The sequence below is a fragment of the Pan paniscus genome, chromosome 4 (genome assembly GCF_029289425.2).
Source record: "Pan paniscus chromosome 4, NHGRI_mPanPan1-v2.0_pri, whole genome shotgun sequence".
Lineage (NCBI taxonomy): Eukaryota > Metazoa > Chordata > Mammalia > Primates > Hominidae > Pan > Pan paniscus.
In genome coordinates this window covers 26,590,757-26,618,617 of record NC_073253.2, presented here as the reverse complement: position 1 = coordinate 26,618,617, position 27,861 = coordinate 26,590,757, and the positions used below count along the sequence as shown (strand labels likewise).

The following is a 27,861-nucleotide window of genomic DNA, read 5'->3' as shown; positions in this document are numbered from 1 at the left end:
ACACTTACTATGAACCCTTTTTGTTGATATATTTCATAAACTTAAGGAAATTTCTATTCCTAGTCCATTAAGAATTTTTATTAATAGAAACTGAATTTCATCAAATGCCTCTTCTACTTTTATTTTGATGATCATTTGGTGTTCATAAAATTGTTAAGATAAATTTCATTAATCAATTTGTTAACTGTTATGATGAACTTTTCCCCATAATTAAAAAAATTATTAGTAATATTATTTTAAATTGACAAACAATACTTGTATACATTTATATGGTATAATGTGCCATTTTGTTATGTGTATACAATGTGGCATGATTAAATCTAACTAATTAACATATCTATCACCTCTCTTATTTTTTATGGTGAGACATTTGAAATTTATTCTCTTAGTTATTTTGAAATATAAATACATTATTATTGACCATAGCCACCCTGCTGTGCAGTAGCTCTCAAAACCTATTCCCCCTGTCTATCTGAAACTTTGTACCCTTTGATCAACAACTCCTCATTCCCGCCCTCATCAACCTCTTCCAGCCTCTGGTAACCTCAACCCCTTCCGGCCTCCAGTAACCGTCATTCTACTTAGAAAATGTTTAAAAATAAGAATACCAAGAATGAGAGACAGAGGTTATAAATAGATAGAAAAATACTGGAAGGGGGAGAGGAAAGAAAGGGAGGGAGGGAGAGAGGGAAGGAATGAAAATGAGTGAAAAAGAGAGAATTTGAAGATCATGTGAAAGACAGGGAGGGGAAAATAATCAAGTGAACACTTCAAGTGATCCCTTGCTATGTGAACTCATCTCTCATCATATGGGCTCAGCACTTTATGATCTAACATAAAGCTTTATGACAGGCCATCAGCAATTTTGTTCATCCTGATATCCACACCTGGCAGTGGCTCGGCACCTGTTGTCTAACTCAACAAGGCCAAGTGCATGCTGCCAGCCCCACGGCGCACTCTGTCCTGTGGCCCCAGACAGCCTTCTCTGAACAGACTCTGTAGACCTGGCCTCCTGGCTGCCTGATTTTGTAGTCATGATGGCTTCAATAACTTCAGGCATTATCCGTGGAAATGTACTGCAAACTTGACTTTTTAAATTAGGTATTTCAATTTCCATAACTTATGAAATCTCAGTGATTTTGTTAGTCCAGTGGTGAGCTTAAGGGTATCATTTGCAAAATCATTTCTTCCAGATTCTTCATTAGGTAATTATAAAAACAACATTTCCTCTTCTATGGCATGAAGAGGAAATTAAACCAGTCTTCCATCACTATCAAAATATTAATTTTCTTAATATTTTAATTGAATCCATTCCTCAGCAATAACACCTACCATTTACCAAGCATGTACATGTGCCAGGGACTGAGCCCGTGGCTTTGCATGGGTCTTTTTTTAATCCTCACAAGCTACTCTTCCACAATGACTGCCAATCTACAGATGAAAAAAAGAGGCACACAGTGGTCCAAGAACTTGCTGAAGTTTACAAAGTTAGTGAGTGGTGGAACCAAGTCTATGAACCCATGAATGAGCTCCGGAATTTTCTCTCTTAGCTATCGAATTATTCTGCGTCTGCAAGGTTGTTTAACAATAAGGATTGCCTAAACCATGCCTGTGTATCTGTGTATCCTTTGAACACTTACTCTCAGCTGAAATTGGTGAAATGACTGACAAATCTTATTTTTTCATAAAGGGATGTGTTTGTAACGGAATTCATTTTCTGATAAAAAATATTATCTAAAATGTTTTTCCTACTATTTTGCTATAATATCAACTGAATAGATGGGAAGGCCCTTCCCAATATGTAGGTACTATCTAGAATAGACAGGAAGGCCCTTCACCAATATGTAGGTACTATCTATCTAGTTAAAATGAAGTGTAGGTTGTTGAAGCCCCAAGGAAAAGAAAGGGTGCTAAATTTTTCTTTTTTGAGATGGAGTCTCCCTTTGTCACCCAGGCTAGAGTGCTGTGGCACAATCTTGGCTCACTGCAAGCTCCGCCTCCCAGGTTCATGCCATTCTCCCACCTCAGCCTCCTGAGTAGCTGGGACTACAGATGCCCGCCACCACGCCCGGCTAATTTTGTTTTTGTATTTTTAGTAGAGACGGGGTTTCACCATGTTAGCCAGGATGGTCTCGATCTCCTGACCTTGTGATCCACCCGCCTCAGCCTCTCAAAGTGCTGGGATTACAAGCGTGAGCCACCACGCCCGGCTGCTAAATTTTTCAACTCCTAACATTCCTAAGCCTAGGAAGGAAGTCCTTCCCAATAATATACAGACTGCACCTATCTGCATAAAATGAAGTACAGGTTTATTACAATGATTAGAGTAATACTAGCAAGAACCTCAAGTCTCTGTGACTAACAAAAAGGTCCACTTTATTATTTTGGCACCTATATTCTTCAGATGCAGAAGCCAACCACTTGCCTCTTCTCTTCAATTTACTTGAGCAGATGGGGGATGCAAAGGCTGCTAACTACAAGACTACATTTTCTCTTGGGTTGAGGGAATAGATTGGGGAAAAGAGAAAAATGTATGCTTTTATGGAGAAACTATTGTTTCTCCCTGGGCAAAGCGAGGGATCATCGAGAAATCTTGTATGCTGTATAAAAATTATTTTCAAAATCATGGGTATATAATCTCTTCCCTTTCCTGTTTGTTGAAAAACATGCACATAACACCAAGTTACTTTATAGGCCAGATGAGAGGAAAAATAAAATAAATGACTTAAACTTCCCAATTTTTTCAACAGTTACAAGGAAGACACAGTAAGATGTGATCTTCTAAAGTGAAAATTTCCCAAAGTACCAAGGAAAAGGAGAAACTGCAGAAGAGCTTCAAGAACCACAAACACTTGGGTTTTGCATCTTGCCAGAAAATCTGCACTGTTGGTAGAAGCCTGGGGTAGGGCTGGCAGGACCTGACTCAGCGGAGAAAATGCCACCCACAGTCACTGACTCTGCTTCCGCAGTAGCGGAGCTCCCCTGTTTTCTCTGGAGGTTTCCCACAGCCGGGCCAATACCCATGTCTCTCAGATGGGAAACTGGACTTTTGGAAAATTGAAACTAAATAAAGTCGTATAACTTTTAAAAGAAGTTTACAATTATGATGCTTTGCTTTTCACATGCGCTTAAAGTCCATTTTCTGTTGAATACATAATATTAACCACATATTAACCACCTAATAGTTTTAAAATGTCTCAAACAGCCATCACCATCATTCTGAACAGAATCACACTTCTTTTTAAAGATCACTGTTAAAAGATGAGGGGAAACAGTACCATTAAAAGGAAGCAAAACATAGTTCAAAGTCTGCTTCCATGAGGTAATGTACACTATCGACTAATCGTCAAAGGAATCCAGTCTATACCGAGATGAATGAAGCATGAGGTTAAGGCAGGTGGCTAGGAGAAGTCAGAAACTCTCCCTCCCCGATTGCATTACATTATTGTCGAAGCCAAGCAGATAGATAGAAATCAATGAAAGTTTTGTTGATCTGACACAGGAACTTGTGCACAGTGAAATGGAAGCTATGTATTTTGTGCTGGAAACTGCCAGTCTCACATTAACTGCATGTATATGTGAATATATGTAGGTTTGTGTGTGTGTGTGTGTGTGTGTGTGTACAGCATGAAGCAGAACATTTGAAAGAATCTTCAGAATTATTTCTCGTTAGATGTACTTTTGGGTAGATTTTATCTTTTTCCCCCAGAAAGTAATATTTCAACATAGAAATTTAGGCCTCAGCAAAGTGAGGTTTTTTTTTTTTTTTTTTTTATGTTACAATGCTTGCAAACTTAATGGTGGTTTCTAATGGAAAACAAATTTCTTCCCCTAATCATAATATAAGAATTTGCAGGCCAGGCACAGTGTCTCATGTCTCACGCCTATAATCCCAGCACTTTGGGAGGCCAAGGCGGGTGGGTCACTTGAGGTCAGGAGTTTGAGACCAGCCTGGCCAAGATGGTGAAACCCCCTCTCTACTAAAAATACAAAAAAATTAGCTGGGCATGGTGGCAGGAGCCTGTAATCCCAGCTACTTGGGAGGCTGAGGCAGGAGAATCGTTTGAACTTAAGAGGTGGAGGTTGCAGTGAGCCGACATTGCATCATTGCACTCTAGCCTGGATGATAGAGTGAGAATCCATCTCGGAAAAAAAAAAAAAAAGAAAAAAGAAAAAACAAACGAAAAACTACAGTTTTCTTTAATATAAATAAAATCTCTTGTATTTGTACAAATGCAATTGTGAAAAATACTGAAATATTTTCCTATTTATTTTTATGCTGGTCAGCAAGTGGTTTGATTTCAGTAGCCAGACTCCAGGCGCAGAGTTCAGAACTATAAATTTGTTGTACCTCCTATCAGTTAAAGTTGACTGAGATGGCCATCCCTCCCCAAATCACAGTTCGTCTTGAAAATCTTCAGAGTGTGAAAAAGGTATGGCTCAGAACAAACACCAGTGGTTAAAAATGATATCCTTTTCCCAGTAGCGATATACATTGTGGGTATGTGATTAGAATATTTAAAATACCTGTTCACCTGGTATTAAGCCACATGTGTAATACATTAGAGTGTTCCTGGCTCATTTCCAAGAGTATGTATCCTCACTGCCATGAAAATACTGCGGGAGCCAGGGCAAAGATACTTAAGTTTCACCCTAGAAGCAATGCACAACATATATATTTCACTGTTAACAATATCATCACACTAAGCATTGTTGACTAATACTTCAATGAAATCAATTATTTATTTTTGTGTCAGAAGAGAAACTGGCAGCATAGGGACACTTGTGTTACCCTTGCTAATTACTTCCATTGTCTTGAAATCTCAATCAACCTACCCCCTTCTCTTTCTCCCTACATCTCTCTCATTCTTTCACTTTCTCTCTCATTGTCTAACTCCTCTTCTTGGATACAAAGTAGTTCAAAGGGGACACCAGGAAATAAATTATATCCTAATGCTATCTACCAGAGTTCACTAAGAGAACTTGGGCAAGCCCCTCTATTTGGCAGAATTCCACTTATTTTTTTTTTAACTCTATTTTGACTGGACTTAATAGAATTACTTTTGACTCCTAGTTTTTTTCCTTTTTCTACCCTTTCCCTAGTTTAAAAATCTGTGTAGTGAGGACCTTATTTCTGAAGAATTTCATCATGTTATTACACAAGAAATATACATACATTATATGATAATTTATAAAATGTGACATTTTATTTAAATGTAAGCACCAAATACACTGAAGATTTCAGTGTCCAAAGTATGCGTGTGTATATACAAGTGAAAGTTTAAAATTTTTGCCTAAATTTACATATGCAAAAAGGAACAGCAGGAAAATAAATACCAGTTGTATGAGCATCATGTGCTAATGGCTATATATGTACATAAGTTAATTCTTACAGGAAAACCAAAAGTGAGTTTTATTATCCCTATTTTACTGCTTCAGAAGCTGAAGCTTGGTGGAAATTCAGAATGTTGCCCAAGATCACAGAGTTTATGAAAGTGGCAGAAACCAGGTTTGTCTGACGCTAAAATGTGTGTCTGTCCCTCTTCCAGCACCACACTGTCTTTTTTATGAAAGGGCAGGGCTTTTATTATATGGATGTGAAAGTGTAAGGGGAGAGTTTTCATATTTGACAGTATTGTATTCAGAATCCTGACCTGTTTAGGTGATCATTAAAAGTGCACATGTCCTGGCTGCGTGTGGTGGCTCACACCTGTAATCTCAGCACTTTGGGAAGCCGAGGCAGGCGGACCACTTGAGGTCAGGAGTTCAAGACCCAGCCTGGCCAACATGGTGAAACCCCGTATCTACTAAAAATACAAAAATTAGCCAGGTGTGGTGGCACATGCCTGTAGTCCCAGCTACTCGGGAGACTGAGGCAGGAGAATTGCTTGAGCCCAGGAGGTGGAGGTTGCAGTGAGCCGAGATCGTGCCATTGTACTCCAGCCTGGGCAACAGAGTGAGACTCTGTCAAAAAAACCCAAAAAAACAAACAAAAAAAAAACTGCACATGTTCTGAGGAAGGAGGATCTTTTGATCCCAGGAGTTTGAGAAGAGCCCAGGCAACCTAGCGAGACTCTGTCTAAAAATTAAAAAGTGCACTACTTCATTAGGAACTTCTAAATTTATAGATTTTGATTTATGTTTCAATTTACTGTAAAGAAGCTTATATAGTTTAAAATAAACCTCCTAGGCCAGGCACAGTGGCTCACTCCTGTAATCCAAGCACTTGAGAGGCTGAGGTGGGAGGATCACTTGAGCCCAGGAATTCGAACAGCCTGGGCAACATGGCAAAATCCTGTCTCTACAAAAAATACAAAAATTCGTTGGGTGTGGTGGTATGTGCCTGTGGTCCTAGCCACTTGGGAGGCTGAGGCAGGAGAATCACTTGAGCCCAGGAGTTGGAGGTTGCAGTAAGCCAAGGCTGTGCCACTGCATTGAAACCTGGGCAATGGGCATGAAATCATCTCAAAAAAATAAAAAATAAAAAAAGGCAAAACGAAAACAACAACAAACACAACAAAGAACCTCCTGAGGCCTCTATAATTTGCTTTCTTAACACACTGTATGTGATAAATAGTCCTCAGTCACAGAAATGTATGTGCACCTTATTAGTGCAAACTAAAATTATATGAATATTTCTGAAGCAACTTGTCCTATGAAATAAAAATATAAGTTTGGTGAAAGCTTTCAGGCTTTTTAGCACACACACATATACATACTTACAAAACGTAAAGTATTTTGGCACTTCCACTTTTCACAACTGTTTCTGTCTTTTCCAGCAGAACCTCTCTCAAGAATTGATTGTCATTACGCTAATTTACTGCTCGAGACCACGGAGTGTCTTTCTGATGCCAATTGTATCACATCTAATTCCACATCAAATATTTAGAGTGCTTGATTTCCCTCTCTTCTTCCCATTTTCATTGCCATCTTTCTTATATCTTTTTCTTTATGTGAATATTCTCTTCATATCAAGCTAATACTTTTCATGCCCTTGTTTCTTTTTTCTTGTGACTCTTTCCATACTTGGTTTTTTGAAAGTTTGCCCACATGTTTTTCATCAATTGATATCCATCTTTCTGAATTTGACTTGTTTGAGCCTAAAAAGAACTACCAATCATGGCTGCCTGTCCTGACCTTTTAAACTTCTTTCTACCACTTATTGCTTGATGACATGGTATCAGGAGCGGCGCTGCCATCATTGTCGTCATTATCATTATTGTAAACCTTACCAAGTGTCAGACCCTGTTCTAAGCATTTTACAAATGTTTATCCATTTAATTCTCATAACAGCTAAGCAGAAGATAGTATTATTAACCTCTATTTACAGATGATGGGATTCAGAAACAAACAGTTGGCCGGGTGCGGTGGTTCACGCCTGTAATCCCAGCACTTTGGGAGGCCGAGGCTGGCGAATCACCTGAAGTCGAGAGTTCAAGACCAGCCTGACCAACATGGAGAAACCCTGTCTCTACTAAAAATACAAAAAAAATTTAGCTGGGCGTGGTGGCACACGCCTGTAATCCCAGCTACTCGGGAGGCTGAGGAAGAATTGCTTGAACCCGGGAGGTGGAGGTTGCGGTGAGCTGAGATCACGCCATTGCACTCCAGCCTGGGCAACAAGAGTGAAACTCCATCTCAAAAAAAAATAAAATAAAATAAAAAATAAAACAGACAGTCTAAGTAATTTTCCCAAGGACATACAGAACTCAGGCAGTCTATCTCCAGAACTGATGCTGCTCAACACTGTGCTATGTTGCCTCCCTCTAGATACCCCATAGTTCTCATTACGTTGTTTTGCCCAGTTGATTCCCACATGTATTTTCTACCTTAATTGGACTGTAAGTTTCGTGAGGTCACAGACAATGTCTTCCAAACTTGTATTTCTCCTGGCATCAATATAAAGTTCTGTATATCCTAAGAATTTAATAATTATTGCTTGAATAAAACAAAATCTACATATAAAAGTGGAAACAAATCTTTAAGATATACATACTGGAAGGCCACTTTCAGAAATGAAGGTAAAAATATAACAAAAATCTTGAATGCTTTAATGAATAATTTGCAATATAAGTCTAACTGCATTGAAAATCGATAATGAAATTGCTGTATTAATTTCTTTGCACTTCTATTTAATATTTCTTAACTGTCATTATAAGCGTTTGATGCATAGAATAAGCATACTTTCTTTTGTTTAAGCCAAGCTGCTTGCATTATTTTGGCTTTCTATTACAGATAATACTGTAGACATTTCAAATCCACAATGATTTGGAGGTAGTCAAATCAATATCAGCTACATAATACATAAAGGATGGATGCAAATTTTATAGCAAAGAAATTAATAATTTATATCTGTTTACTGTAACAAAATTTTTTGTCAGCTTTTTCTGAAGTTTAACAATGCTTTAGCCAATATTGATAAATTATGTATAACATATAACTGTTTAAGATAAAATGCTACTAAAATAACTATATTATTTCATGTTTATAAATGTTACAGAATCTATTATATGTAGTAATTCATGTAGTACTCTTTCTGTATGATAGCCTAGCATAGTTACCATAGCTCATATCACTATTACATCTAAAAATATTTTTTATTTCAGCAGTTAAAAAGAACCAATATTTTCCATATTACAGACTTTGCTGAAGAGTCAGAAATGAATAATATAATATCAAAGGTAATAATTTCCCAAACTGAATTTATCCTGCATGGTACAAATGACTCAACAATGAAAATTTTGTTTAAAAAGTATTCATGTAAAAGGCTTTGTCCCTGGAATACAGCTCTAAGTGGCTCACTATCTAGGTTGAAAATGGTTTCGCAGGGTTGTATGTCCTATTTTTCCATGCCTGCAGTAAAGATACAATATGGGAATTCAGCTTGGTAATTACTAATACACCACACAGACACAATTACACCCTGTATGCTGCATAAAGGAATCGCTTGTGGTCTGCATCCATTACAAAGAGCAGTAGGGGGCCAACATGCAAGACGACAAAATGCTTTACAAGACGGAAGGAGACCAGAAGAGTCGATGTACACAGATACAAGGACCTTGATTCTTCTAGCAATGATTTAAGCCTCTTTCCATCAATTATCGTCTTTTGTCTCAAGAGTCTTATCACCAGCAGCATTACAGGAACTGAACATAACAATGCTCAGACTCGTATAACCCTATGAACTGTGCTGACATTTCCACACCCTGTTGCTATGTTTGACCTGGTTTACAGATTACTTAAGCAAAACAAAATAGAAAAAAAAAGCATTCCCATTGCAAAACTGGCATACACACACACACACACACACGTATTTTTTTATGACTTACTCAGAATTCCATTTGTTGAAACTAAAAGCCATCCTACTCCAGAAATGCTATTTTTCAAAGTAGTTTCTACATCATTTTAAAGATTAAAAGTAAAAATCTGCTTGAGTGAAAATAATAATTGTAAGAAAGAGACTAAATGTTGGCATGTTAAGGGGATACAGACTGAACAAGAGAATTTCATGTCTCAGGGAGCTAAACTAAAATGAGTCAGCTGCTCTCTTAAGCTACAATGAGTCACAGGAATAATTTTCTTGCTGTGAAACTCCTTAAAGTTTTGAGTTTAATTGCAAGCAGTAAGTGGTTTTTATTACAACAGAGTTTCCTCTGTTAATTATTACACGACGTACATTATTTTACAATACTTTCATTTAAGATTCTCTTTTAAAATACATCTTACAAATATGAATTTTTAAGACCTTAGGAAAGTTAGTTATTTATGGCAGTTTGTCAGGTTCCCTGAAACAAAGCCTTGTCTTTCAGAAAATGTTTACAACCTATGAGGAAAAAAAAAAAAAGTATCCTGGGGCTAAAATGTTTATTGGCACCTAGAAGTCTGAAGAGAGAGTCGGGCCTGTGGTTTTTTGAGGGCACTTTATCATCGCCTGCATTCTCAAAGGTTTCTCTGAATGAATAGAACTGGATTACTCAGCCTTCTATTCCACGCCTATTCCTCTCCATTTTCCTTGGCACGACTGAGAGCCAGGCTATTTTTAGTTAAGCAGTTTTCTATTTTTAGACAACTACCAGTTAGAAGACATTTGTTAGGGAAAAATTAAAAAAAACACACACACACACACAAAGGGAGGAGGGAAAGAAGCTTCCTCCACATATTGTGAAGCAGCCTTCAACCTGTAACTCCAGGCATTTCAGCTGCTTTCAATCTTGGAAAAATAAAGAAAAATTCAGAGTTCAGGGTTTTAAAAATAAACCTACCCTCTGGCAAACAGACCAAAATACAACAAGCTGTTACTATGTGAAACAGTGACTACAAAAACAAAGAACATTCTCCAATGATTAAACTGCGAGAAAAGTTGAAGAACTGATTAGGTTGTAAGAATGTTGCACAGGCATGTAACAATTTTCCAGCCTCTCAGCCAGATGTATCATGTTTTAGAATTTAGAGAGGGGAAAAAAAAATCTCATCTGTAAAGTTAAACTAACGATGTGGGATGCAACTTTAAGGTTGAACCTTTTATTAAGCTTAAAGGCAATGAAATTCACTGCATTTTTCTAACATTTGTGTTCTATGGAATTTCTCTAGAAATTATAACCATCTGTTTATAGAAAAACCATACATTAAAAAATCCAGTGCCAACAGAAAACAAAAAATAAAGGCTGCTACATATACATACTACATATATGTGTGTACATGTATACATATATGCATTTAATGTCCATATATCACTACATTTATTAGTCTCACTTTTAGTTTAAATGGGAAAAATGGTTCTCAGATTGGCTTAGCATATCAAATTATTCTACTTATTCAAGGCCATGCCTTCATCTGAAATCTACAGTAAGATTTTTCAGGTGCTCACAGTTGTAACTGCTTTCCTTCTCTGTTAGCCCACTGTACTTTGTCTATATCTTATTATGGTTCAGATAATTGGGTATCATAATCACAGATGCATCACCAGTAATTGGCAGAATGCTTAGCAAATGATCTTCATGTCCATCAATATGAGAGAACAAATACTGTGTATATTTTGTCCACCATGGACTGCTACTGGCCCTGGAGGGCCGTGAACACCATACTTTGCACATACACTTAATAAATACTTGTGGAAAAGAAAAAAAAATCAATTCGTTGACCTTTGTTAGATCTTCTTAATTTATGTAAAATGCTACAGTTATTTATATAATCATTCAATATTTACTTATAAATAATACACTTATTAGCATAAACTATGCAGTTGTAAATTAAGAATTTGTGTCTTCTCTCTCTTTTGGTTAGCATTTTTCCTTCTCTGAACTTTTTCTCTTGACTTTGAAAATAAAACTAATTTTTTAAAACTTAAGGGTTGACAATGGGCTCTGACAGCTGTTATAACCTGCAATCCTCATGATAGCCCCGTAAGGAGCTCAGGGTAGACAGCATTAACTCAGGAGGAACCTAAAGCCCAGCAAGGTTACATAACTCGCCCTCCATTAGAGAATGACAGTGTGTGATGTTGCTGTAACTGGAACTGAATTTTTAATCTCCATCTTTCCTTCAAATTTGTGGAGCTTTTAAAGTCCTATATCCTAGAAGTAAAATTTAAAAGATGAACTCTCATAACAATGCTTCAACAATATTCTTTAGAAAAATCACTATGTAGCTTTATTTTTGCCCCGCATGAAATTAATTCAGAACAACTACAGTTAAGGAAAACCAATCATGAAGGCTGGATGAAGATAAAATTCCGCACATACTAATTAAGAAAAATCAGAAGAAACCGTGTGCACGCATGATCTTTTCTTTCCTGTTGGAAAAGTTCACAAGGGACCTAGCTTATTTCTACGTCCTTACTACTCATTTTTCCTGTGCCTTTTCCATTTTCTCTTCTTCCTCAGGGCAATTCCAGCTTCAGTGATCCCTCCATTTTCTCGTCTTTCTCCACAAAATCACATAGACTTTAACAAATATTCTGTTCCTTGGAGTAAATGCCAACTGAGTGATTCAACTTTCCTGGTTGGATTTCTCTGCCCCGGCTCAGGTCCTGACTGACGCACAGTGGGCATGTCATAAATGCCTGCTGCAGGAATGGAAGGTGAAGTAGCCAGGTGCAGCCTCTCCAGTTTACATATCCTTTATTGGGCTGTATCTATTAACCATCATGCCAGTTTGTTTGTTTGTTTGTTTGTTTATTTATTTATTTAGAGACGGTGTCTCGCTCTGTCACCCAGGCTGGAGTGCTGGAGTGCAGTGGCACAATCTCAGTTTACTGCAACCTCCACCTCCCGGGCTCAAGCAATTCTCCTGCTTCATCCTCCCGAGTAGCTGGGATTACAAGCGTGTGCCATCACGCCTGGCTAATTTTTTTTTTTTTTTTGTATTTTTAGTAGAGATGAGGTTTCACCATGTAGGCCAGGCTGGTCTTGAACTCCTGACTTCAAATGATCCGCCTGCCTTGGCCTCCCAAAGTGCTGGGATTACAGGCATGAGCCACCTCGCCCAGCCCATGCCAGTTATTTGAATGAAAGAGAACACTAGATTCACCAGTTTCGTCATTTACTGTCCAACAGAGGGTTTCTTTCATAATGGACAATTATATTTGGGAGCCACTAGTCACATCTTGCTTGAAATGTGGATAGTGAGACTGAAAAACTGAACTTTTAATTTTATGTAATTTAAATTATATTTATATTTATATAGCCACATGTGGCTAGGCTACCTTACAGATTAATGCAGATCTATGTCTTTTGATCTGAAGTCTGGTTATATTATCCAAAGAAAATTTACATGACACAAATGAGTTTATAATTGTCATAGTATAGGTGCTAAATATACCATTTATTTACAAATGTGTACAGTAACTTTGAAAGGGGTTGGGTTTCTGGAACTAACCACAGAGTCAATCAATAAACTTATGTCCTATTGAAATAACTGAGAGTGAAGTTGGCTTTAGATTAGTAGTAGCTCATGCATAGGGTAACTTTGGTCTATTTTTCTATGAAATGGTTTCCTCCTTGACATCATAGTGATGGAACTTGTTTATGATTAAATAGTAATATGCACACTTTTATTTTTGAAAAATAAAGTAATTCAGAAATTATAAAATAAGTTACTATTAAAATAAGTTACTATTATTAATTCATATATCTACTTTTTTGTAATACTTTTTTTTTTGAGATAGAGTCTTGCTCTGTCACTCAGGCTGGGGTACAGTGGCATGATCACAGCTCACTGGAGCCTCAACCTCTCATGCTCAGGTGATTCTCTGACCTCAGTCTCCTGCGTAGCTAGGAGTACAGGTATGCACCACCACATCCAGCTAATTTATTATTATTTTTGTAGAGTTGGAGTCTCTGTATGTTGCCCAGGCTGGTCTTGAACTCCTAGGCTCAAGTAATCAGCCTCCCAAAGTGCTGGGATTACAGGTGTGAGCCACCATGCCTGCTATAACTTTTTTTTTTAATGTGAGGAAAAAACCCAAACACCCATTGTGTAGTTTTACTGTTTACAACGTTTCTTACCCTAGAACAGTAGCTCTAAATAGTTATTCAGTTTATTTACTAAAACATAAAGATAAGAGATTTAATTGATATGAAGAGGTTTTCAGAATCTAATTAACCTTCCAGCTAGTCATTAACTCTATGACCTTTAGAAATAATTGACAGAGAATTTTTTTTCTTATTCATAACTTCTTCCAGGTGGTTAAATTTCAGAGTAGTGCAGAATACACTAAATACCATTGAGACATGACTGGATAATATGCCAAATAGCTATAAAATGGGGTATATTTCCAATAATATAATCTATTTACTTAATCTGTTGTACACATATGCAGCATTTACCTAATTACAGTCCTTTTAATGACTGACTTTAAGTCTTTTCCCAGAATGTCCTATTGATTATTTCGACCAAGAAAATAATGAAAAAGTTATGGGTACTACTATCTCTCTGCACCCAAGGTACATGCCCCTAACCAATCACATCACACTTCCTGAATGTCTGGACTTGGACTCAGCATCTTCCTTAACTGTGTGCTCCAGGCAGCCAGTACAAAGTGATGGGCACCCACTAAGGAGTGAAATGTGCCAGAGTCCCACCTCACTGGGTAGTGATGTGCCTTTTATGAATGTATCACACTTCCAGAAAAACCTAAGACACTTCCTTTCAAGAATTAGTTTCACAGAATTTCAGTTGTAAGAACCTGTTTTATAGCATGATTCTAACCCTCCATAAAATTACAAAGAGGAAATAGTCTACAGACACACTTTCAAATTCCATGCAGAAGGAAATACATGTTTGGAAAAGGAAATCTAGATCCTTTCTACTCCAGCAGCATCAGCATCACCTGGTCAGAAATAAAGGGATCCTGGGCCCTGCCCCATACCCACTGAGTTAGAATCAGCATTTTAGCAAGATACTCTGGTGATTCAGACTGGGCCACAGGCATTTCATTTGACTCAATACTGGCCAAAGCACTAACAGGTTTCTTCTCTCTTCTCCAGTAATCAAAATACTGTACCTTGGTCTGGAAGTCCTTTCCTTTCCACCAGCACCGCAAGCAATACTTTTACTTGGTTTCCTGTGCCTTGTAATTTAATTATTTATTTATTTTTGATGCAAAACAACATTTACTCACTCTAGCTGACTTGAAAGATTCTCACTTTTATTATTAGAACACATCGGATCTCACCAAAGAAAAAATTGTATATTTAAAAATTTTATTTATGCTAATGATCATCAGTAAGTTGATATATATTGAATGTCCACAATATGCTAGGCATTGAGCTGGCAGCTGGAGGTACAGAGATGAACAAAGCTTCGTCATGCCCTTCAGGGAAAGGAGAGGGATTTGTAATTAGACAAAACAAAAACAAACCCCCCAAAACCAACAGTGGGGTGAAGAAATTAAAATAAACACTCCTTAATGAAAAGAGCCATCATCTTAGAATTCTGCTTCTAGGCAAGCCTCAGAATCATTCTTAGAACTTTACTTTTGAATATTTCATGACTATATATTCAGTAACTTTTCCTGAGGAAGTAAGACTATTCTACACTTTGATTCTTATTCGGCACCTTTTAGAGCCAATGTTAGTTTTACTTAGATGATATCAATGGCTAGAATGTAACATTTGGTTCAAATATGCTGCTTACCACCAAGTTCCATATGCCATGAAATTTGTAAATATCATTAAAAATTGACAATTATCATCCAGGCTATATATTTTTCTCTTTTCATTTCCAGGTATGGTGGGAGTCAGGTGAAGAGAGATCACATGAGATCTTTGGTTTGCTCTAGTTCAGGAAGGTTCATGTAAAATAATAATGATGACAAAATGGTAATGATTAATATTGATAAAGAAATTATATTACTGATAAAAGTCTATATTTTGAACCCTGTCTTTTCTGCTTCTACTATTATTAAGTAATTATCTGCTCACTGTGTTCATACTAATGCTTGCAAACTATTAGAGCTGTGTAATAACAGAGACTAGAGGAAGTTCAGTTTTATTGCCTCACATTACTATTTGTTCAACAATGATTATTTTCTTAATAAATGAGATGTGAAGCAGCTCTTCGTGTTTACAAAACATGTAAATTAAGCGAGAAGATTATTTTTAAAAAAGAAATGGCTCTTCAAATTTGATCTATAAAAATCATTGTGGTATAGTTATGAGAAATATGAATACACTTAAAAAATTTTAGACTCATTTCTTCTTTAAGACTTTGGGGAACAAATAAAAATATTATTTACAGGTACTAATAAAAGTCTTTTAAAGATATATAAACAAAATTATATTAAAATTCAGGAAAATAAAAAACTTTTTAAATAACAAAATCTTTTTCCCCTTTTCCCTCAGAAGCCACAACATAGAAGGTTTAAATCTTTATGAGAAATACTAATACTTTGTTAATTTTTCAATACCATGTATTGAAAAGCAATTATATGCTTGGCTTAACAGAGGGGAGGGTAGGCTTACTTAGTCACTAGCAGTAAGATCTATATCAATTATGTTTTATAGTAAATCTAAGAAGGATTTGTAATGTATCTCAAGAATACTATTTCTCTAAATTTTTTTATAATGAAAAATACTTTTCTGGAGAAATTAATTTACTAATTATATAGGTAAATACTGGTCCAATGTTGCTTCAAGTAAATTAAAAATAGTAATAAGACAGAACTATCATCTTTCCATTCACAAGCTTCAAGTTAAAAAAAAAATACAGTATACTTCACCCAGCTCACATAGTTAATGTTCCCTGTCAGCCTGGACAACTTGCAAGTGCCTTCTGACCAGATCATAAGTTTACTGATTGACTCTGTGGTTATAGGTTAGGGGTAAAGTGTGCTTTTAGTTTTACGGTGAGTGTTTAGTTCCAGATCAGAGTCTCTCGAAGTGAACATTTATGCTCTGAATTCCAAAATCACAAGGTACACAGTTGTTCACTTCCGAAGTGACTCCTCAAATTTTATATTGAAGAATTTTGGTATTAATTTGAAAACACAATTTGTTTAAATATCTCCCTCTTCATATTTCAGTCTAGACCAGTGCTGTCTCATAGAGCTTTCTGTGATGATCAATGCATTCTGTTCTATATCTTCCCTGTTTAATTCAGTAGCCACTAGCCACACATGACTACTGAATGCTTGAAACATGACTAATGCAACTGAGGAACTGAATTGGACATTTTATTTAATTTTAATTCATTTAAATGTAAATAGTCTCATGAGCCTATTGGCTACTATATTGGAGAGTATGGACCTAGATTACTTGAGTGTTTTTAAATTGTGCTTTGATAAACTCTCTCAAAATTTAATGAATTGTTTCATTGGAACTGTAAAAACATTTTTTCATACTTTAAATGTGCAACGTTATGCCACATGATAATCACTTGATTATATGTCTGTCTTTCCTGTTTGTTTATTCTATAAATATATTCTGAGAAGGTAACATTCTCTAGACCTCATGTTAAGCACTGGGAATATGATGGTGAGCAAAACGTGTACAGTCCCTTGCCCTTTGGGAGTTTAGAATCTAGTGTGGGACAGGCAATTGGATAACAACTTCAACAGTGCTCTGATGGGAAAGATAGAACACATGATGACTGTAATACAGGGGAAGCACCTAACCTAAGTTACGGGGGCTTCAAGGATGACTTTCCAAAGTGTAATTGGGACCTGACTTGAGTGAAGGATAAGTAACAGCCAAGTAGAGATCCAGTAAGGAATTTTAAGACAAAACAGAGCTTGGAGAGGTTGAGGAATGTACGTATGTACGATGTGGCTTGAGTATAGGATGGGGGTTGTAAGGGCAGGTTAATGGCAGGGAAATTGCAAAAAGTGAGGCTGAAGAGTAAGAGAAATACATGGATCAGATCATGCATGGCCTTGTGAGCCAACTTAAGGACTGAGAGTCCTTGAGGGACCTTGGTTATATCTGTATCTCCAGGCATTTCATAGCATATAACACAGAGCAGGAATTCAACAAATTTTTGTTCAATCAATGACTGAAAGAAGGAAAATCTGCAAATGATTAGGTAAGTGAATCTGTTTTTTTCTCTTAAGAAAAGTATCCTTGTATAATATGTATCTATATAGCACATAAAAATAATTTTGTACATATATATTTATTTACTTTAAGTTCTGGGATACGTGTGCAGAACATGCAGACTTGTTACATAGGTATACACGTGCCATGGTGGCTTGCTGTGCCCATAAAACCATCATCTACATTAGGTATTTCTCCTAATGCTATCCCTCCCCTAGCCCCCCACCCCACGACAGGCCCTGCTGTGTGATATTCCCCTCCCTGAGTCCATGTGTTCTCATTGTTCAACTCCCACTTATGAGTGAGCACATGTGGTGTTTGGTTTTCTGTTCCTGTGTTAGTTTGCTGAGAATGATGGTTTCCAGCTTCACCCAGGTCCCTGCAAAGGACATGAACTCATCCTTTTTTAAGGCTGCATAGTATTCCATGGCATATATGTGCCACATTTTCTTTATCCAGTCTATCATTGATGGACATTTGGGTTGGTTCCAAGTCTTTGCTATTGTGAATAGTGCCGCAATAAACATACGTCTGCATGTGTCTTTATAGCATCATGATTTATACTCCTTTGGGTATATACCCAGAAATGTTATGGCTGGGTCAAATGGTATTTCTAGTTCTAGATCCCTGAGGAATCGCCACACTGTCTTCCACAATGGTTGTACTAGTTTACAGTCCCACCAACAGTGTAAAAGTGTTCCTATTTCTCCACACCCTTTCCAGCATCTGTTGTTTCCTGACTTTTTAATGATCACCATTCTAACTGGTGTGAGATGTTATCTCATTGTGGTTTTGATTTGCATTTCTCTAATGACCAGTGATGATTAGCTTTTTTTCGTATGCTTGTTGGTTGCATGAATGTCTTCTTTTGAGAGGTGTCTGTTCATATCCTTCGCCCACTTTTTGATGGGGTTGTTTTTTTCCTGTAAATCTGTTTAAGCTCTTTATAGATTCTGGATATTAGCCCTTTGTCAGATGGATAGATTGCACAAATTTTCTTCCATTCTTTGGGTTGCCTGTTCACTCTGATGATCGTTTCTTCTGCTGTGCGGAAGCTCTTTAGTTTAATTAGGTCCCATTTGTCAATTTTGGCTTTTGTTGCCATTGCTTTTGGTGTTTTAGTAATGAAGTCTTTGCCCATGCCTATGGCCTGAATGGTATTGCCTAGGTTTTCTTCCAGGGTTTTTATGGTGTTAGGCCTTACGTTTAAGTCTTTAATCCATCTACAGTTATTTTTTTGTATAAGGTGTAAGGAAGGGGTCCAGTTTCAGCTTTTTACATATGGCTAGCCAGTTTTCCCAACACCATTTATTAAATAGGGAATCGTTTCTCCATTACTTGTTTTTGTCAGGTTTGTCAAAGATCAGATAGTTGTAGATGTGTGTCATTATTTCTGAGGCCTCTGTTCTGTTCCATTGGTCTGTATAACCGTTTTGGTACCAGTATTATGCTGTTTTGGTTGCTGTAGCCTTGTGGTATAGTTTGAAGTCAGGTAGTGTGATGCCTTCAGCTTTGGTCTTTTTGCTTAGCATTGTCTTGGCTATACGGGCTCTTTTTTGGTTCCATATGAAATTTAAAGTAGTTTTTTTCTAATTCTATGAAGAAAGTCAATGGTAGCTTGATGGGGATAGCACTGAATCTATAAATTACTTTGGGCAGTATGGCCATTTTCACGATATAGATTCTTCCTATCCGTGAGCATGGAATGTTTTTCCGTTTGTTTGTGTCCTCTCTTATTTCTTTGGGCAGTGGTGTGCAGTTCTCCTTGAAGAAGTCCTTCACATCCCTTGTAAGTTGTAATCCTAGGTGTTTTATTATCTTTGTAGCAATTATGAATGGGAGTTCACTCATGATTTCTCTGTTTATCTGTTATTGGTGTATAGGAATGCTTGTGATTTTTGCACATTCATTTTGTATCCTGAGACTTTGCTGAATTTGCTTATCAGCTTAAGGAGATTTTGGGGTGAGACAATGGGGTTTTCTAAATATGCAATCATGTCACCTGCAAACAGAGGCAAGTTGACTTCTTCTTTTCCTATTTAAATACCCTTTATTTCTTTCTCTTGCCTGATTGCCCTGGCCAGAACTTCCAATACTATGTTGAATAGGAGTGGTGAGAGAGGGCCTCCCTGTCTTGTGCAGTTTTCAAAGGGAATGCTTCCAGCTTTTGCCCACTCAGTATGATATTGGCTGTGGGTTTGTCATAAATAGCTCTTATTATTTTGAGATACATTCCATCAATACCTAGTTTATTGCGAGTTTTTAGCATGAAGGAGTGTTAAATTTTATCGACGACCTTTTCTGCATCTATTGAGATAATGGTGTGGTTTTTGTCATTGTTTCTGTTTATGTGATGGATTACATTTTTTGATTGGTGTATGTTGATCCAGCCTTGCATCCCAGGGATGAAGCTGACTTGATCATGGTGGATAAGCTTTTGAAGTGCTGCTGGATTCGGTTTGCCAGTATTTTATTGAGGATTTTTGCATCGATGTTCATCAGGGATATTGGTCTGAAATTTTCTTTTTTTGTTGTGTCTCTGCCTGGTTTTGGCATCAGGATGATGCTGGCCTCATAAAATGGGTTAGGGAGGAGTCCCTCTTTTTTTATTATTTGGAATAGTTTCAGAAGGAATGGTACCAGCTCCTCTTTGTACCTCTGGTAGAATTCAGCTATGAATCCATCTGGTCCTGGACTTCTTTTGGTTGGTAGCCTATTAATTACTGCCTCAATTTCAGCACTTGTTATTGGTCTATTCAGTATTTGACTTCTTCCTGGTTTTGTCTTGGGAGGGTGTGTGTGTCCAGGAATTTATTCATTTCTTTTAGATTTTCTAGTTTATTTGCATAGAGGTGTTTATAGTATTCTCTAATGGTAGTTTGTATTTCTGTGTGATCAGTGGTAATATCTTCTTTATCATTTTTTACTGCATCTGATTCTTCTCTCTCTTCTTTTTTATTAGTCTGGCTAGCAGTCTATTTTGCTAATCTTTTCAAAAAATCAGCTCCTAGATTCACTGATTTTTTGAAGGGTTTTTCGTGTCTCTATCTCCTTCAGTTCGGCTCTTAGTTATTTCTTGTCTTCTGCCAGCTTTTGTTTGTTCTTGCTTCTCTAGTTCTTTTAATTGTGATGTTAGGGTGTCAATTTTAGATCTTTCTCACTTTGTCCTGTAGGCATTCAGTGCTATAAATTCACCTCCTCTAAACACTGCTTTAGTTGTGTCTCTGAGATTCTGGTACACTATGTCTTTGTTCTCATTGGTTTCAAAGAACTTACTTATTTCTGCCTTAATTTCATTATTTACCCAGTAGTCATTCAGGAGCAGGTTCTTCAGGTTCCCTGTAGTTGTGTGGTTTTGAGTGAGTTTTTTAATCCTGAGTTCTAATTTGATTGCATTGTGGTCTGAGAGACTGTTATGTTATGATTTGCATTCTTTTGCATTTGCTGAAGAGTGTTTTACTTCCAATTATGCCAGTTTTAGAATAAGTGTGATATGGTGCTGAGAAGATTGCTGAAGTCTGTTGATCTGGGGTAGAGAGTTCTGTAGATGTCTATTAAGTCAGCTTGGTCCAGAGCTGAGTTCAAGTCCTGAATATCCTTGTTAATTTTCTGTCTCGCTGTTCTGTCTAATATTGACAGTGGGGTGTTAAAGTCTCTGACTATTATTATGTGGGAATCTAAGTCTCTTTGTAGGTCTTTAAGGACTTGCTTTATGAATCTGGGTGCTCTTGTATTGGGTGCCTATATATTTAAGATAGTTAGCTCTTCTTGTTGCATTGATCCCTTTACCATTATGTAATGCCCTTCTTGAGTCTTTTTTGATCTTTGTTGGTTTAAAGTCTGTTTTATCACAGACTAGGATTGCAATCCTTGCTTTTTTTTTTTTTTTTCTGCTTTCCATTTGCTTGGTAACTATTCATCCATCCCTTTATTTTGAGCCTATGTGTGTCTTTGTACGCGACACGGGTCTCCTGAATACAGCACACAGATGGGTCTTGACTCTTTATCCAATTTGCCAGTCTGTGTCTTTTAATTGGGGCATTTAGCCCATTTACATTTAAGGTTAATATTGTTATGTGTGAAGTTGATCCTGTCATTATCATGCCAGCTGGTTATTTTGCCCGTTAGTTAATGCAGTTTCTTCATAGTGTCAATGGTCTTTACAATTTGATATGTTTTTGCAGTGGCTGTTACCAGTTTTTCCTTTCCATATTTAGTGCTTCCTTTAGGAGCCCTTGTAAGGCAGGCCTAGTGGTGACAAAATCTCTCAGTATTCGCTTGTCTGTAAAGGATTTTATTTCTCCTTCACTTATGAAGCTTAGTTTGGCTGGATATGAAATTCTGGGTTGAAAATTCTTTTCTTTAAGAATGTTGAATATTGGCCCCCATTCTCTTCTGGCTTGTAGGGTTTCTGTCGAGAGATCTGCTGTTAGACTGATGGGCCTCCCTTTGTGGGTAGCTCGACCTTTCTCTCTGGCTGCCCTTAATATTTTTTCCTTCATTCCAACCTTGGTGAATCTGATTGTGTCTTGGGGTTGCTCTTTTTGAGGAGTATCTTGTGGTGTTCTCTGTATTTACTGAATTTGAATGTTGGCCTGTCTTGCTAGGTTGGGGAAGTTCTCCTTGATAATATCCTGAAGTGTTTTCCAACTTGGTTCCATTCTCCCCGTCACTTTTAGGTATACCAATCAAATGTAGGTTTGGTCTTTCCACATAGCCCCATATTTCTTGTAGGCTTTGTTCATTCCTTTTCATTCTTTTTTCTCTAATCTTGTCTTCATGCTTTATTTCATTAAATTTGATTTTCAATCTCTTATATCCTTTCTGCCGCTTGATCGATTTGGGTATTGATACTCGTGTATGCTTAACAAAGTTCTTGTGCTGTGTTTTTCAGTTCTATCAGGTCATTTATGTTCTTCTCTAAACTGGTTATTCTAGTTAGCAATTCCCTTAACCTTTTTTCAAGTTTCTTAGCTTCCTTGCATTGAGTTAGAACATGCTCCTTTAGCTCGGAGGAGTTTGTTATTACCCACCTTCTGAAGCCTATTTCTGTCAATTTGTCAAACTCATTCTCCATCCAGTTATGTTCCCTTGCTGGAGAGGAGTTGTGATCCTTTGGAGGAGAAGAGGCATTCTGGTTTTTGGAATTTTCAGCCTTTTTGCACTGGTTTTTCCTCATCTTCATGGATTTATCTACCTTTGGTCTTTGATGCTGGTGACCTTTGGATGGGGTTTTGGTGCAGACATCCTTTTTGTTGATGTTGATGCTATTCCTTTCTGTTTGTTAGTTTTCCTTTTAACAGTCAGGCACCTCTGCTGCAGGTCTGCTGGAGTTTGCTGGAGGTCTATTTCAGACCGTTTGCCTGGGTTAACACCAGCAGAGGCTGGAGAACAGCAAAGATTGCTGCCTGTTCCTTCCTCTGGAAGCTTCGTCCCAGAGTGGCACCCACCAGTTGCCAGCCGGAGCTCTCTCGTATGAGGTGTCTGTCGACCCCTGCTGGGAAGTGTCTCCTAGTCAGGAGGCACGGGGGGTCAGGGACCCACTTGAGGAAGCAGTCTGTCCCTCAGCAGAGCCCAAGTACTGTGCTGGGAGATCTGCTGCTCTCTTTAGAGCCAGCAGGCCAGAACATTTAAGTCTGCTGAAGCTGCGCCCACAGCTGCCCCTTCCCCTAGGTGCTCTGTCCCAGGGAGATGGGAGTTTTATCTATAAGCCCCTGACTGGGGCTGCTTCCTTTCTTTCAGAGATGCTCTGCCCAGAGAGGAGGAATCTAGAGAGGCAGTCTGGCTACAGTGGCGTTACATCTATATTTTTATAAGTATAAAATTAGAAGCTAATTAGATATAATGAATGGTCAAGTAAAGTAGACATATTTTCACATTTACATCCATTTCCAAATTTTGTGATACTGAGTTTGTAAAGAAGTCCAATTTCGCTATTTGCTGCATTTGCTTTTCAACAAAAATTGTATTCAGTATTTTCACTAAACTATGTAAGAGCACTTAGCTCGTTGATAACTTTCATCACCATTGTGAAGCTATACAAGTTATAAACTATTTTAAGGCTTTTCCCATCCCAATTTAGGCCTTAATTATTACTGTGCAGAAAACATTTTGCTGCAGCAACTGTTCTTAGATGTCTCTAAATCAAAACAGAAGTCAGGATTCAGGTGACAGCAAATAAAATTTCCAAAATAATAAAATATCAGGTAAATATAATCTCTCATCTCTCATCTTCTCTCCATCTCCCTATGTCCCTTTCCTTCTCTCTCTCTCTCTCTCTCATACACACACACACACACACACACACACACACACAGAGACACACATGTTCTTCCTCTAAAAAGAAAAACCAATAATCCTCTATTGAGACAGTTGTGAATCAAAGGTTTCTTCTGCAGGAGTTACATCCATCTCTGAATTTCCTAGAGAGCAGCAAAGGGCCTTGTGTTTTATTCCCCTTCCACACTTAATCACTGGACTGTGGGCCCAGACTGAATGAGTAGCTCATTAGAATCACCGAGTTCACTGAGGGGATGAGAGATTCCTTCCTGGCTGGGTGCTAAGTGATACTCCCATAAGGATTTTGTGGTTACAAAACGTGCTGGATATGGAGGTAACCTGTCTGGGAGTCCTGTCACTCCAAGGATCACTTAGAATGCTCTGGAAAAACACATGACCTGGCTGAATGAGTTCTGTTGAATTGTTTAGCCTACACCTTCATTTCAGCAGCTTATACTGCATTAATGAGGTTATTGTTCCTTTGCCGTCCAATTGTTCCCAAGCTGATTTTTTGCATATATGTTTTACATCCTTAACAAGAATGCCTGTCTCCTGCTGTTTCAGAGTCTCTTGCACAGTGCTGAGCATGAGTGGAGCTTGCTAAATCATTGCTAAATGAAGCAATGGGCTGTAAGCATGTCCTGTGGGATCTGCATCTTCAGATCATCCTGAAGTACTCAACAACCACATCTTCTTCCAGGAACAGAGCCCAACATAAACTGGTAGGGTTTGCTGTCTTAGACAGCTAAGAGAACGAGGAGTGGAGCTAGTGAACAAGCAGTGAAGGGGGCAGTTCCTTAATGCCATCCGAACTGAATTTCAACAGTCTGACAAGCTAGCATTTTGGGTAAATATCCCAGTATACTTGTCACAGAGTTAAGTAAAATGGACTTCCTTCAAAGGAAGTGCTTTTAATACAATAACTGTTTTTGTTTTTTTAACCAATGGATTAAAAATTTAACACATTTACTAAATCTGGCATATTTATATATTGTATCTAAACAGATATTCAAGCTGCATTATAATATAATCATAAAAAAACTGATCTCAGTCTGTCTGTTAAGCCTTTGTGAGTCTCTGTGCCATTGTTGGAGTAGTGCTAATTATCAAGCAAAGACATGATAATTACGCAGAGCTTTTTTGCTAAAAGAAGGAATCTTTTTCAACACCCACGCACTGCACAATTTCCTATGACCCTGTAGCACTACTCTGGTATGGCCCAGAAATTTGTATTTCTGTGTAAAGGCTGGAAATTATATTATTTCTATCTCTCCCGATACCTTTTCTTCTTGTGAGTAAACTGTTTTTAGAGGGTTAAGGAAGAGGGGTAATGGTCCAAATGGGAAATATAAAACTAATGACCCTTCATGAAACATATTATGCTCCTCATTAAACTTATTCAGTTAAATGTATTCCATTAAATTAAAATAAATAGGATTTAAAATTTTACCCAGGAGCAGTAAACAATCTTAACTTTTGACTTTATGGTAGATCCATTCTAAGAACGAATTCAAATCCCTGATGTATCATAGGTCTTTGCCTCCAGCACAATTTATGTACTAGTGCTGCAGAGGTTTTCAAATTTAGTGTGTCTAAGAATTACTTGGGAACTTTTTTTTTTTTTTTTTTTTGAGACGGAGTCTCACTCTGTCGCCTGCGCCAGAGTGCAGTGGCGCGATCTCGGCTTGCTGCAAGCTCTGCCTCCCGTGTTCAGGCCATTCTCCTGCCTCTCGAGTAACTGGGACTACAGGCGCCCTCCACCACGCTCGGCTAATTTTTTGGATTTTTAGTAGAGACAGGGTTTCACCATGTTAGCCCCGATGATCTTGATCTCCTGACCTCATGATGTGCCTGCCTTGGCCTCCCAAAGTACTGGGATTACAGGTGTGAGTCACCGCGCCCAGCCTACTTGGGGAACTTTTTATAAATGCAACTTCCAATCCAGATCCTCTCTTCACCAAGTGTCTCAAGTATCCTAATTTCAGTGATGCAGCACTTTGAAAAATATTCCATGTGAAGATGATGTAAATTTTATCAAGCTTAGCGGTCCCATCTTACTTCTTTTTCCATGATCTCTGTTATTACTAAAATGTGGAAAAGCCAAATATGTGAAGAATGCATAATTCAGGGAGTTGAACAGGACGGACCCACCATGTGTTAGACTTACATGTTATGTTCATCCAAATAATTCAGCCATCCAATCTCTAGATTTGGCCCAAAAGCCTCGAAGTGTCTTTTTGAGAGATTCAGAGATTTAATCTATTGATGTTAACAAGAAAATGGAACTGGTTCTTTACTCCTGTTTTACAAGTATTGCTTTTTTAAAAATTATAATCTTGCAAAAGCACTTTCAAATCCAATGCCTTCATTTTTGAGATGAGAAAACGTCAGCCCAGAGAGGTACCCAACTCACCACACTGCACAAAAGTGCAAGACAAGGATTCAAATGAAAAACAATGACTCTTAACCCAGTGCTGTTTTTGTAGCATTTAAAGAAGTCTGACTTTCAAATATCCACCTATCAAAAAATATGAAGTTTTCATACAATATATGAAGTGGGGTTTTTGTTGTTGTTGTTGTTAAATAGACAGGGTCTTGCTCTGTCACTCAGGCTGGAGTGCAGAGGCACAATCTAGGCTCACTGAGGCCTTGACCTCTCAGGCTCAAGCCATCTTCCCCCTTCAGCCCCCCAGGTAGCTGGGACCACACATGTGTGCCACCATGCCTGGCTAATTTTTGTATTTTTTTTGCAGAGACGGAGTTTTGCCATGTTACCCAGGCTGCTCTCAAACTCCTGAGCTCAGGCAATCTGCCCACCTAGGCCTCCCAAAGTGTTGGCATTATAGGCGTGAGCCACCACACCTGGCCAATATATGAAGTTTTAAGTTGCCTTCAAGTCATTTAATATATTCCTAAGAAAAACCCTCAGAAGATGAATGTTCTAGGTTTTAAACTCCTTTAAGAAAGCAAATTTTAGAAGTCAACATATTTTCCAATTGGCTCATTATGGATCTACAGCATTTCACATGACATTAAGGACTAGCAGTTCCAGTGTAATGATAAATTCCAACTCAAATTCTTTTGTTACCCTGACTTTTGTTATAATGGTTTTAGTAATGAGATGGAGTTTTTAGTAAATAGTTATTTTGTTTTCTGAATTTATTTTACATAAGTATTAGTGCACACACACAAGCAGTGTTCACCTTCATATTTTTGTACTTTCATATTTATATGCAAATAAAAAACTATCTGAAATGCATAGGTAAATTTTATCAGTGATCCTAAATTTCAAGATCAAGGCAAGCACACAATTCAAATTATCAATGAAAAACTAAAATAATGCATAGTATTTTAAGCACATATCACCCTAGGTCTATTTATCATTCACTTTTGTTTCTCTGAAATTATTTCCTTGGCCCCGTTAGGCAAAAATAAAATATAATAATCAGCTCAATACTTTTGAAAAACTTTCAAATAAAAACAAAGAAATGAGGATTAGTCTTAGACAATTGTAACAGGTAAAAGGGAGATGGATGTGGGAGGCATATTCATTTGATCAGGATTAGCACTACATTTTTTTACAATGTGGAACTAGTCTAAGCAATGGCAAGAATGACGTGTACTCTGGCAAACTGACTCTTGAGTACATACTTTTGAAACACTTATTAATTTTCTTTTCATTCTGAGAAAGCAGGCACAATCTAGGGAAGCCAGAGTAGACAAATAGATTAAGAAAATAGGCAGATGGGAACCATCCTTATTATACCTCTTCCTTCTTTGTTTTGTAGTCTTAATCATTGCTCATGAAGGGTACTACAAAGTATTTAAATAGGTTCGATGCTGAAAAGGTTTAAAATGTTCCAGCCAATGTAACTAACCTGAACAATGTGCACATGTACCCTAAAACTTAATGTATAATAAAAATAAAATAAAATAAAATGGGAAAAAAAAAATGTTCCAGCCAAAACTGTATGGTATGTTACTTATGCTAACACATCTAAAACATTTTTGACTTTCATCATCATGCTTATTTATTTTTGGCACAATAAAA

General features: G+C 37.5%; 1 protein-coding gene across 30 annotated transcripts in view; it reads right to left on the bottom strand.

Annotated features, from left to right (window-relative positions):
- MEF2C (myocyte enhancer factor 2C) overlaps positions 1-27,861 on the bottom strand; it is a 170,480-nt gene that overhangs the window by 57,088 nt on the left and 85,531 nt on the right. Inside the window, exon 1 of one of the 30 annotated variants that reach the window (XM_034959823.3) lies at positions 9,330-9,481. The exons of the other annotated variants lie outside the window; for them this stretch is intronic. The gene's annotated coding sequence lies outside the window, so the exon portion shown is untranslated. Of the gene's footprint in view, positions 1-9,329; positions 9,482-27,861 lie in introns of those variants that run through there. 30 annotated transcript variants of the gene reach the window in all.